The sequence below is a fragment of the Pongo abelii genome, chromosome 4 (assembly GCF_028885655.2).
Source record: "Pongo abelii isolate AG06213 chromosome 4, NHGRI_mPonAbe1-v2.0_pri, whole genome shotgun sequence".
Lineage (NCBI taxonomy): Eukaryota > Metazoa > Chordata > Mammalia > Primates > Hominidae > Pongo > Pongo abelii.
The window spans coordinates 36,201,547-36,213,595 of NC_071989.2; the positions used below are offsets into that span (position 1 = coordinate 36,201,547).

Genomic DNA, 12,049 nt, shown 5'->3' on the forward strand with positions numbered 1-12,049 from the left:
AGGCACCCCCAGCAGGGGCAGACTGACACCTCACACAGCCGGCCAGGTACTCCAACAGACTTGCAGCTGAGGGTCCTGTCTGTTAGAAGGAAAACTAACAGAAGGGACATCCACACCAAAAACCCATCTGTACATCACCATCATCAAAGACCAAAAGTAGATAAAACCACAAAGATGGGGAAAAAACAGAGCAGAAAAACTGGAAACTCTAAAAAGCAGAGTACCTCTCCTCCTCCAAAGGAACGCAGTTCCTCACCAGCAACGGAACAAAGCTGGACAGAGAATGACTTTGACGAGCTGAGATAAGAAGGCTTCAGACGATCAAATTACTCTGAGCTACGGGAGGATATTCAAACCAAAGGCAAAGAAGTTGAAAACTTTAAAAAATTTTAGAAGAATGTATAACTAGAATAACCAATACAGAGAAGTGCTTAAAGGAGCTGATGGAGCTGAAAACCAAGGCTCAAGAACTACGTGAAGAATGCAGAAGCCTCAGGAGCTGATGCGATCAAATGGAAGAAAGGGTATCAGCCCTGGAAGATGAAATGAATGAAATGAAGCGAGAAGGGAAGTTTAGAGAAAAAAGAATAAAAAGAAACGAGCAAAGCCTCCAAGAAATGTGGGACTATGTGAAAAGACCAAATCTACGTCTGATTGGTGTACCTGAAAGTGACAGGGAGAATGGAAACAAGTTGGAAAACACTCTGCAGGATATTGTCCAGGAGAACTTCCCCAATCTAGCAAGGCAGGCCAACATTCAGATTCAGGAAATACAGAGAATGCCACAAAGATACTCCTCGAGAAGAGCAACTCCAACACACATAATTGTCAGATTCACCAAAGTTGAAATGAAGGAAAAAATGTTAAGGGCAGCCAGAGAGAAAGGTCGGGTTACCATCAAAGGGAAGCCCATCAGACTAACAGCGGATCTCTCGGCAGAAACTCTACAAGCCAGAAGAGAGTGGGGGCCAATATTCAACATTCTTAAAGAAAAGAATTTTCAACCCAGAATTTCATATCCTGCCAAACTAAGCTTCATAAGTGAAGGAGAAATAAAATACTTTACAGACAAGCAAATGCTGAGGGATTTTGTCACCACCAGGCCTGCCCTAAAAGAGCTCCTGAAGGAAGCGCTAAACATGGAAAGGCACAACCGGTACCAGCCACTGCAAAATCATACCGAAATGTAAAGACCGTCAAGACTAGGAAGAGACTGCATCAACTAATGAGCAAAATAACCAGCTAACATCATAATGACAGGATCAGATTCACACATAACAATATTAACTTTAAATGTAAATGGACTAAATGCTCCAATTAAAAGACACAGACTGGCAAATTGGATAAAGACTCAAGACCCATCAGTGTGCTGTATTCAGGAAACCCATCTCACGTGCAGAGACACACATAGGCTCAAAATAAAAGGATGGAGGAAGATCTACCAAGCAAATGGAAAACAAAAAAAAGGCAGGGGTTGCAATCCTAGTCTCTGATAAAACAGACTTTAAACAAACAAAGATCAAAAGAGACAAAGAAGGCCATTACATAATGGTAAAAGGATTAATTCAACAAGAAGAGCTAACTATCCTAAATATATATGCACCCAATACAGGAGCACCCAGATTTATAAAGCAAGTCCTGAGTGACCTACAAAGAGACTTAGACTCCCACACATTAATAATGGGAGACTTTAACACCCCACTGTCAACATTAGACAGATCAACGAAAAAGAAAATCAACAAGGATACCCAGGAATTGAACTCAGCTCTGCACCAAGCAGACCTAATAGACATCTACAGAACTCTCCACCCCAAATCAACAGAATATACATTTTTTTCAGCACCACACCACACCTATTCCAAAACTGACCATATACTTGGAAGTAAAGCTCTCCTCAATAAATGTAAAAGAACAGAAATTATAACAAACTATCTCTCAGATCACAGTGCAATCAAGCTAGAACTCAGGATTAAGAATCTCACTCAAAACCACTCAACTACGTGGAAACTGAACAACCTTCTCCTGAATGACTACTGGGTACATAACGAAATGAAGGCAGAAATAAAGATGTTCTTTGAAACCAATGAGAACCAAGACACAACATACCAGAATCTCTGGGATGCATTCAAAGCAGTGTGTAGAGGGAAATTTATAGCACTAAATGCCCACAAGAGAAAGCAGGAAAGATCCAAAATTGACACCCTAACATCACAATTAAAAGAACTAGAAAAGCAAGAGCAAACACATTCAAAAGCTAGCAGAAGGCAAGAAATAACTAAAATCAGAGCAGAACTGAAGGAAATAGAGACACAAAAAACCCTTCAAAAAATAAATGAATCCAGGAGCTGGTTTTTTGAAAGGATCAACAAAATTGATAGACTGCTAGCAAGATTAATAAAGAAAAAAAGAGAGAAGAATCAAATAGATGCAATAAAAAATGATAAAGGGGATATCACCACCGATCCCACAGAAATACAAACTACCATCAGAGAATATTACAAACACCTCTACGCAAATAAACTAGAAAATCTAGAAGAAATGGATAAATTCCTCAACACATACACCCTCCCAAGACTAAACCAGGAAGAAGTTGAATCTCTGAATAGACCAATAACAGGAGCTGAAATTGTGGCAATAATCAATAGCTTACCAACCAAAAAAAGTCCAGGACCAGATGGGTTCACAGCCGAATTCTACCAGAGGTACAAGGAGGAGCTGCTACCATTCCTTCTGAAACTATTCCAATCAATAGAAAAAGAGGGAATACTCCCTAACTCATTTTATGAGGCCAGCATCATCCTGATACCAAAGCCTGGCAGAGACACAACAAAAAAAGAGAATTTTAGACCAATATCCTTGATGAACATTGATGCAAAAATCCTCATTAAAATACTGGCAAACAGAATCCAGCAGCACATCAAAAAGCTTATCCACCATGATCAAGTGGGCTTCATCCCTGGGATGCAAGGCTGGTTCAATATACACAAATCAATAAATGTAATCCAGCATATAAACAGAACCAAAGTCAAAAACCACATGATTATCTCAATAGATGCAGAAAAGGCCTTTGACAAAATTCAACAACCCTTCATGCTAAAAACTCTCAATAAATTAGGTATTGATGGGTCGTATCTCAAAATAATAAGAGCTATTTATGAAAAACCCACAGCCAATATCATACTGAATTGGCAAAAACTGGAAGCATTCCCTTTGAAAACTGGCACAAGACAGGGATGCCCTCTCTCACCACTTCTATTCAACATAGTGTTGGAAGTTCTGGCCAGGGCAATTAGGCAAGAGAAGGAAATCAAGGGTATTCAATTAGGAAAAGAGGAAGTCAAATTGTCCCTGTTTGCAGATGACATGATAGTATATCTAGAAAACCCCATTGTCTCAGCCCAAAATCTCCTTAAGCTGATAAGCAACTTCAGCAAAGTCTCAGGACACAAAATCAATGTACAAAAATCACAAGCATTCTTATACATCAATAACAGACAAACAGAGAGCCAAATCATGAGTGAACTCCCATTCACAATTGCTTCAAAGAGAATAAAATACCTAGGAATCCAACTTACAAGGGATGTGAAGGACCTCTTCAAGGAGAACTACAAACCGCTGCTCAAGGAAATAAAAGAGTATACAAACAAATGGAAGAACATTCCATGCTCATGGGTAGGAAGAATCAATATCATGAAAATGGCCATCCTTCCCAAGGTAATTTACAGATTCAATGCCATCCCCATCAAGTTACCAATGACTTTCTTCACAGAATTGGAAAAAACTACTTTAAAGTTCATATGGAACCAAAAAAGAGCCCGCATCGCCAAGTCAATCCTAAGCCAAAAGAACAAAGCTGGAGGCATCATGCTACCTGACTTCAAACTATACTACAAGGCTATAGTAACCAAAACAGCATGGTACTGGTACCAAAACAGAGATATAGATCAATGGAACAGAACAGAGCCATCAGAAATAATGCCACATATCTACAACTATCTGATCTTTGACAAACCTGAGGAAAACAAGCAATGGGGAAAGGATTCCCTATTTAATAAATGGTGCTGGGAAAACTGGCTAGCCATATGTAGAAAGCTGAAACTGGATCCCTTCCTTACACCTTATACAAAAATCAATTCAAGATGGATTAAAGACTTACATGTTAGACCTAAAACCATAAAACCCTAGAAGAAAACCTAGGCAATACCATTCAGGACATAGGCATGGGCAAGGACTTCATGTCTAAAACACCAAAAGCAATGGCAACAAAAGCCAAAATTGACAAATGGGATCTAATTAAACTAAAGAGCTTCTGCACAGCAAAAGAAACTACCATCAGAGTGAACAGGCAACCTACAAAATGGGAGAAAATTTTCGCAACCTACTCATCTGACAAAGGGCTAATATCCAGAATCTACAATGAACTCCAACAAATTTACAAGAAAAAAACAAACAACCCCATCAAAAAGTGGGCGAAGGACATGAACAGACACTTCTCAAAAGAAGACATTTATGCAGCCAAAAAACACATGAAAAAATGCTCACCATCACTGGCCATCAGAGAAATGCAAATCAAAACCACAATGAGATACCATCTCACACCAGTTAGAATGGCAATCATTAAAAAGTCAGGAAACAACAGGTGCTGGAGAGGATGTGGAGAAATAGGAACACTTTTACACTGTTGGTGGGACTGTAAACTAGTTCAACCCTTGTGGAAGTCAGTGTGGCGATTCCTCAGGGATCTAGAACTAGAAATTCCATTCGACCCAGCCATCCCATTACTGGGTATATACCCAAAGGACTATAAATCATGCTGCTATAAAGACACATGCACACGTATGTTTATTGCGGCATTATTCACAATAGCAAAGACTTGGAACCAACCCAAATGTCCAACAATGATAGACTGGATTAAGAAAATGTGGCACATATACACCATGGAATACTATGCAGCCATAAAAAATGATGAGTTCACGTCCTTTGTAGGTACATGGATGAAATTGGAAATCATCATTCTCAGTAAACTATTGCAAGAACAAAAAACCAAACACTGCATATTCTCACTCATAGGTGGGAATTGAACAATGAGAACACATGGACACAGGAAGGGGAACATGACACTTCGGGGACTGTTGTGGGGTGGGGGGAGGGGGGAGGGATAGCATTGGGAGATATACCTAATGCTAGATGACGAGTTGGTGGGTGCAGCGCACCAGCATGGCACATGTATACATATGTAACTTACCTGCACGTTGCGCACATGTACCATAGAGCCTAAAGTATAATAATAATAAGAAGAAGAAGAAATAAATAAAATAAAATAAAATAAAATAAAAAAAGTTGAAAAAAAAAAAAAAAGACTGACATCAGTGCAATATATGATCCCACCGAATGGTGTGAAGAATGGTAGTCATTGTGTGGCATGCTCACATCCACAATCCTAAAAATAGATGGTCCACTGGGACCTCAGAAAATGCCTTTGCTACTATTGCTGATTATATCTCTGTAGCTAAAAATGCTCCAGATGAACAGAATTATTAGGAAAAGCACCCATGACAACACTATACAGCCAAAGAGATCCTTCAAACCCAATTTAAGCCTTGGGTCTCTCAAAATTACCGGAAAGAAGGTCTCTAACCTTTCTGATACTCATTGGAACTCTCTCAGAAAGAAACTTACAAAGATGAGCATGTTAGAAAGGACAACCACCCACCACCACCAAAGTACACCTGATAACAACCAAAAAGACAAAGAGAGAATTAGGTTAGCCAAAAGAGGTGGGGAGGGGGACAGGTGGGATGCAAGAATAAAAACTAAAACAAAGTCTACAACTTAACCCTTTGGAAATTTAACATTTATTTTTACAGGAAAATTAAAAGGATACTGATTGGCTATTTTCTCTCTACATTATAAGTTCTAGATTAACATCAGATCAAATACACCCATGTGAACCATAATAACCTTAATCAACAATGGGGCAAAAATTGCAAGTATATCAGAATATTTCACTAAATTTAAGTAATATTACCTCTGTACTTTTAAGGAGTTACCCAATATAATATAGAGGGCAAATATATATGCCCCATCTTAAGCATTGGTACTAAATACCTGAATTAGTCTGTTTTCATGCTGCTGATAAAGACCTACTTGAGACTGGGTAATTTATACAGGAAAAAGGATTTAATAGACTTACAGTTCCACATGGCTGAGGAGACCTCACAATCATGGCAGAAGGCAAGGAGGAGCAAGTAATGTCTTACATGGGTGGCAGCAGGCAAAGAGAGATAGAGCATGTGCAGGGAAACTCTCCCTTATAAAACCATCATTTCTCGGCCGGGCACCATGGCTCACGCCTGTAATCCTAGCACTTTGGGAGGCTGAGGCAGGCATATCATGAGGTCAGGAGATCAAGACCATCCTGGCTAATAACGGTGAAACCCCATCTCTACTAAAAATACAAAAAAATTAGCCAGGCGTGGTGGCATGCACCTGTAATCCCAGCTACTTGGGAGGCTGAGGCAGGAGAATCACTTGAAACTGTTAGGCAGAGGTTGCAGTGAGCTGAGATAGCACCACTGCACTCCTGCCTAGTGACAGAGTGAGACTCCATCTCAAAAAAAAAAAAAAAAAAGCCATCGGTTCTCATGAGACTTATTCCCTATCACAAGAACAACATGGGAAAGACCTGTCCCCATGATTTAATTACCTCCGACCAGGTCCATCCCACAACACGTGGGAATTCGAGATAAGATTTGGGTGGGGACACAGCCAAACTATATCAATACTCCATAGTCTTAAGACTCATTTCCTAAAATATTCCATTCCTTTCTGGGCATGGCTACTCTTAACTAACAATTAAAAAACGAACATAAAATTGTTTCTTTGGCACTTAGAATTGGCTTAACAAAAAGGGATGCTGTGGATCTGCTTCAATATATTAAAATTATTAACACTGCCGAAAATAGACTAAAAAAGGGCCTTTAAGGATTAAATTCCATTATGAAAGATATATTTAGAAAAGGGTTAATTATCTCCATTCTTTCTCCCTTTAAAATCCCAATTTGGACTATTTTTAAACCTAGCAATAATTAATGATGCCTCACAACATTTTACTACAGCCTTAATGCCAGGATCCATCACATTTAGAACCTCATACCCATGGTTATTAAAAATAGCTTACTATATTTGAATACTAACAAATACTTTGCAATCATAGATTTGACAAATATGTTCCATTCAAGGCCTACTTCAATAGGATCTCAGTCAGTTTCCCTTTATCTTTAAAAGGCCATAAATCACCTGTAACTGGCTAACTGTGGGGAACCTCAATACCCTGGCCCACAATCACTGCCAGCAAGACCATCATCATATCCAACTTTCCCCAGGAGCAGTTATACATTACAATGAGGACGTCCTCCTTGGAGGAGACTCATCAAGCACAGTCATTTAAGACATACACAGGGTGTGCTTATTCAAGACATACACAGGGTGCGCTTATTCAAGACATACTATATATGCAAAGGAACTCACAAAAAGGGGTGTGCCATTGCCACACGCAAAGTAGAAGGCATGGTGCTTCAGTTACATTCCTGAGAAGAAATGCTTGGTAAGTTTAACAATGCTCCATCATTACCAGCATTCCATTCCCAGCATAATAGCATGAGTAACTCTCCAGACACCGTTCATACCAAAACTGGTGAAAATCACACACACATGCATACACACACACACAGACACACAAAAAAAAATGCTGGAAATGGTTCTAGGGCATACAGAAAAAGAAGAAATATTTACTCAAGAAAATCTACCAAAATTCACTGAAAACTGAGCCTAGGGGTCTGTGTTATTTGAATGAAGACCCACTCTCTCCCTTTACTCAACCAACTCTGAGAGGCCGACGTCCTCTGACTGCTCCCACCAACTCCCAAACTGCAGCCAATAATGCAGGCTCCCTCCCTCTTGCTCCAACCCCAGCTCTCAGCCAGAGAGGTATTTTTCTGGGAGGGGCAGAATGCAAACATTTCTCATCCTGCCCTTTTCTGCCTGTTGCTGTAGCTAAGTTCTGGCCAAATGTGTCCAAGGGGTGGGGGCTCCCTTCTACCAACCACCCCACTTGTGAAGCATGAGCTCTACCTTGGACACACCACTGTTGCAAATAGTGGGGTGCCGCTTAACCATGACCCACCTTGTAAGTGTGAGGTCTCCTGCTGGGGGAGGAAAGCAAGGAGACCTATGCCTACTGCCCACCCCTCCACATAGCATTCAGATCCCAAAGTAGAGATGTGACTCAGAGAGAAGTGCACCACCCTCAAGTCCAGAGCTGTCGTTCAAAGATTTTTTTCCCAGGCAGAGAAGGAAGCCATAAAACAGAGCACTCCAAATTTTCTTCTATGATAGTTAGTTTTATTTGTAAGCTTGGCTAGGATAGAGTACATGGTTATTTAATCAAACACTAATCTAGGTGTTGATATGAAAATATTTTATAGTATGCTTATTGTCTGCAATCAGTTGACTTTAAGTAAGATAGATTAACCTCAATAATGTAGCTGGGTCTTAACCAATCAGTTGATAGGTTTTAAAAACAAACAAACAAAAAACCCTGAGGTTTCCCAGAGGGAAAAAAAAATTCTGCTTCAAGACTGCAACATCAGATCTTGCTTGAGACTTTCTAGCCTGCCTACCTGACCTATAGATTTTGGACTTGCTAACACCTCAAATTATGTAAACCAAGTCCTTGAAATACGTGTGTGTATGTGTGTGTGTGTGTGTGTGTGTGCGCGCATATCCAATTGGTACTGTTTTTCTGATTTCCTAGGACTCTGGTTTCCTAGGTTTCGTTCTCTATTATGAGAACCAAGTGATTCAAATATTGATTATATTTGAAGCCAATAACTCTTTTCGGTGGTAAAGAGGGCACTCATCCTGTGGCATTAGGTGGCAATCATTGGACACTCCTAAGCAAATGCTTCTAAAAGCCAATGTTCTGGGATATTTAAATCAAACTAATGAGTATAATGAGGATAGCTGGTTTCTTCTAATTTGATAGAGAAAGCATGGAAAGAAAAGAATGAGATCGAGGCTTTAAATTCCAAGCTCCATCTCCACATTAATGACCTCAAAGCTTCTTTGTCTGCCCTGGAAAAAAAAAAATCTCCTATAGCTACTGGGTTGAATGTTTGTGAAAATCAAACCCAGTCTCCTCCTGAGACTGAATTACAGTGAAATTTAATTCCTCACCTTGCAAGGTATTTTCTGCTAAAGTCAAGGCAATGATTGGGAAAGGAGATCCTAAAAACTGAGATAGTGACATATGGGCAGAGCCTATGAATCTGGGGCTATTGAACCTCTAACTTCTGTTGAATCTTCTTTACTGGTAGAAGCAACTCTTCTACACCCATCTGGAGAAGTTAATCTCATTTGTATGAGAAACTATACAGTCTCTTTCTGAGTTATTTTGCTGAAAGATATTGTTTTAGCATCCCTCTTTATTTTTAGATTTAAAAAATAGACTCAAGCTCCAGAAAGTGTCAAAGGTTACCCATAAGAGGGTTCACTATACACCAAAAGAACAATATGTATGACAAAAATCTGGGGTACATGTGTAGGACAGTATGTGAGGTAATGGTGAAAAGTGTGTAAAGTTTGATTAGATTGAATTTATTGATATGAGGCCACCAGACAGATATTCTTGATTCATCGTTGTAGCCCAATAGGTTAAAGGGGCTCTGTTTGGTTAATTGAATTAAACATGGATGAAAGGGTGGACTACACTAAATAAAAGTAAAATACAAGATCTGTCTTGGTACCCTGAAAAGTATCAAACAGCTTAGGGAAATGAAGATGTAAGGACTGCTAACCCAGTGCAGGAAGGAAACAGAACCAGAGGACACATTTTTTTCACCATGACTGTGAGAAACAAATTTGCAAGGGGCTTCCCAGCACCACTAGAGGCTCTATGTTTGTTCTCCTTCATGGGTCAGAAATTATGATGCCCTTGAAGTAGGATTCCCTAAATATAATGGAGTTAATTGCATCTTGGGGTGGCTGGGGTCAAGTGGTAGCACTTAAGCACCAAAATCAAGGTAAGCATGGTTGCCATGAGGAATAGTAGAGTCAAAGCAATAATTAGAATAATCTGATTCATGGAGACCTAGAGCATTAGCTAATTAATTATGGCATCCCTAAAAGAAAAGAAGATGAGCAGTTTACAAAATTGTTACTTGATGAGTACAAGCAAAGGAGTCCTAAATAGATTAAACAAAAGTTTAACTTCAATTACAAAAACACAGACCTCAGACAATTTATGGACACAGAAGCCCTGGAATGAAGAGGAGGCAAAGTCCCTTGGGAAAAGACCCCACTACACTACTAGAAATATATACTGTTAATCTTTCTCCAGCTTTCTCCAAAGGAACCTACAGCTTTTTACTAGTGTGGCTATGCATTGGGGAAATAAAAATAATTATATTTTTCAGAGACTACTGAACATTGGATCTTGAAACTAGACCCTAATTCCAAGGCTCTAATTCCCCAAACTGATTGTGATTATTTCCCCAGATTTGAAATGCATAATTGGAATAGATATACTCGGTATTGGCAGAATAATCATGCTGCTTCTCTGAAGTATGGAGTGTAAGCTATCATGGTTGGAAAGTCCAGGTGGAAGTCACTAAAATGACCTGTATCTGGAAAAACAGAAAACCAAAGCAACATTGCACTCTACAGAGATTTCAAAGACTAATGCCACAATTATGGACTTAAAGATTGCAAGGGTGGTGATTCCCATCACATCCCTATTCAACTTGCATTTTTGACCTGTGCAGAAAACACATGGATCTTGGAGAATGATAGATGTCATAAACATAACCACATAGGAAACTCTAATTGCAGTTGCTCTTCCGGATAATAGTTTCATTGCTTGAGCAAATTAGCACAATCCCTGATACCTGGTATGCAACTATTGATCTGGCAAATTTTTCTTGACACCCATTAGTCAAGTCCATCAAAGACAGTTTGCTTTTATCTAACAAGGTCAGCAATACACCTTCACTCTCTAACCTCAAGGATACATCAATGCTCCAGCCCTGTGACACCATTCAGTCTGCATGAAACTTATTCACATTTCTCTTCCACAACAAGTCACACTTGTCCATTGCATTGCCTATGGCCAATGGTTTGGCTAGATCATCATGGACTTGCAAGGAACATAACTTAAAAATTGGTGGCAAGAAGTTCTGGGGAAGAGGTATGTATGTTATAAGACTATCTGAATGGGCAAAACGTAAATATATTTGTGTCCTATGTAAATGTTCACTTAAGGGTGACCTCAGCAGACAAGAACTTTAATAATCAAGTGGAGAAGTTGGCCTGTTCTGTGGATAACAGCCAGGTTCCTTCCTCAGCCAACCCTGTCATTTGCCTAATGGTTTCATAAACATAGTGGCCATGGTAGCAGGGATGGAGTTTATGTATGGGCATATCAAACTGGACTTCCACTCACCAAGTTGACCTGGATACTGCCGCTGCAGAGTACACAGTCAGCCAGTGACAGAGAACAACATTGATTGCCTGATTGGCATCATTCCTCAGGGTAACCTAGTCAGCTATCCGGGTAGCAGATTGATTACATTGGACCAATTCCACTATGAAAGAGATAGAACTTTATTCTTACTCAAAAAGTCACTTACTCTGGATTTGACTTGCTTTCCCCTCATGCAATGCTTCCATCAAAGCTACCATCCATGCACTTACAAAACGCCTTATCTACTGATGTGGAATTCTACACAGCATTGACTCTGACAAAGAAACTCACTTCACTGCAAATGAACTGCAGCATGAGTGCATAATTATGGAATTTATCGTCTTACCATGTTCCCCACCATCCTAAAGTGGCTGACTTAATGAAACAGTGAAGGATTTTTTTTACTTTTTTTTTTCATTTTATTTATTTATTTATTTATTCATTATACTTTAAGTTTTAGGGTACATGTGCACAATGTGCAGGTTTGTTACATATGTATACATGTGCCATGTTGGTGTGCTGCACCCA

At 39.6% G+C, this 12,049-nt stretch overlaps 1 protein-coding gene across 1 annotated transcript in view; it reads right to left on the reverse strand.

Annotated features, from left to right (window-relative positions):
- The window catches only part of UGT3A1 (UDP glycosyltransferase family 3 member A1), a 50,419-nt gene that overhangs the window by 18,825 nt on the left and 19,545 nt on the right, over nt 1-12,049 (reverse strand).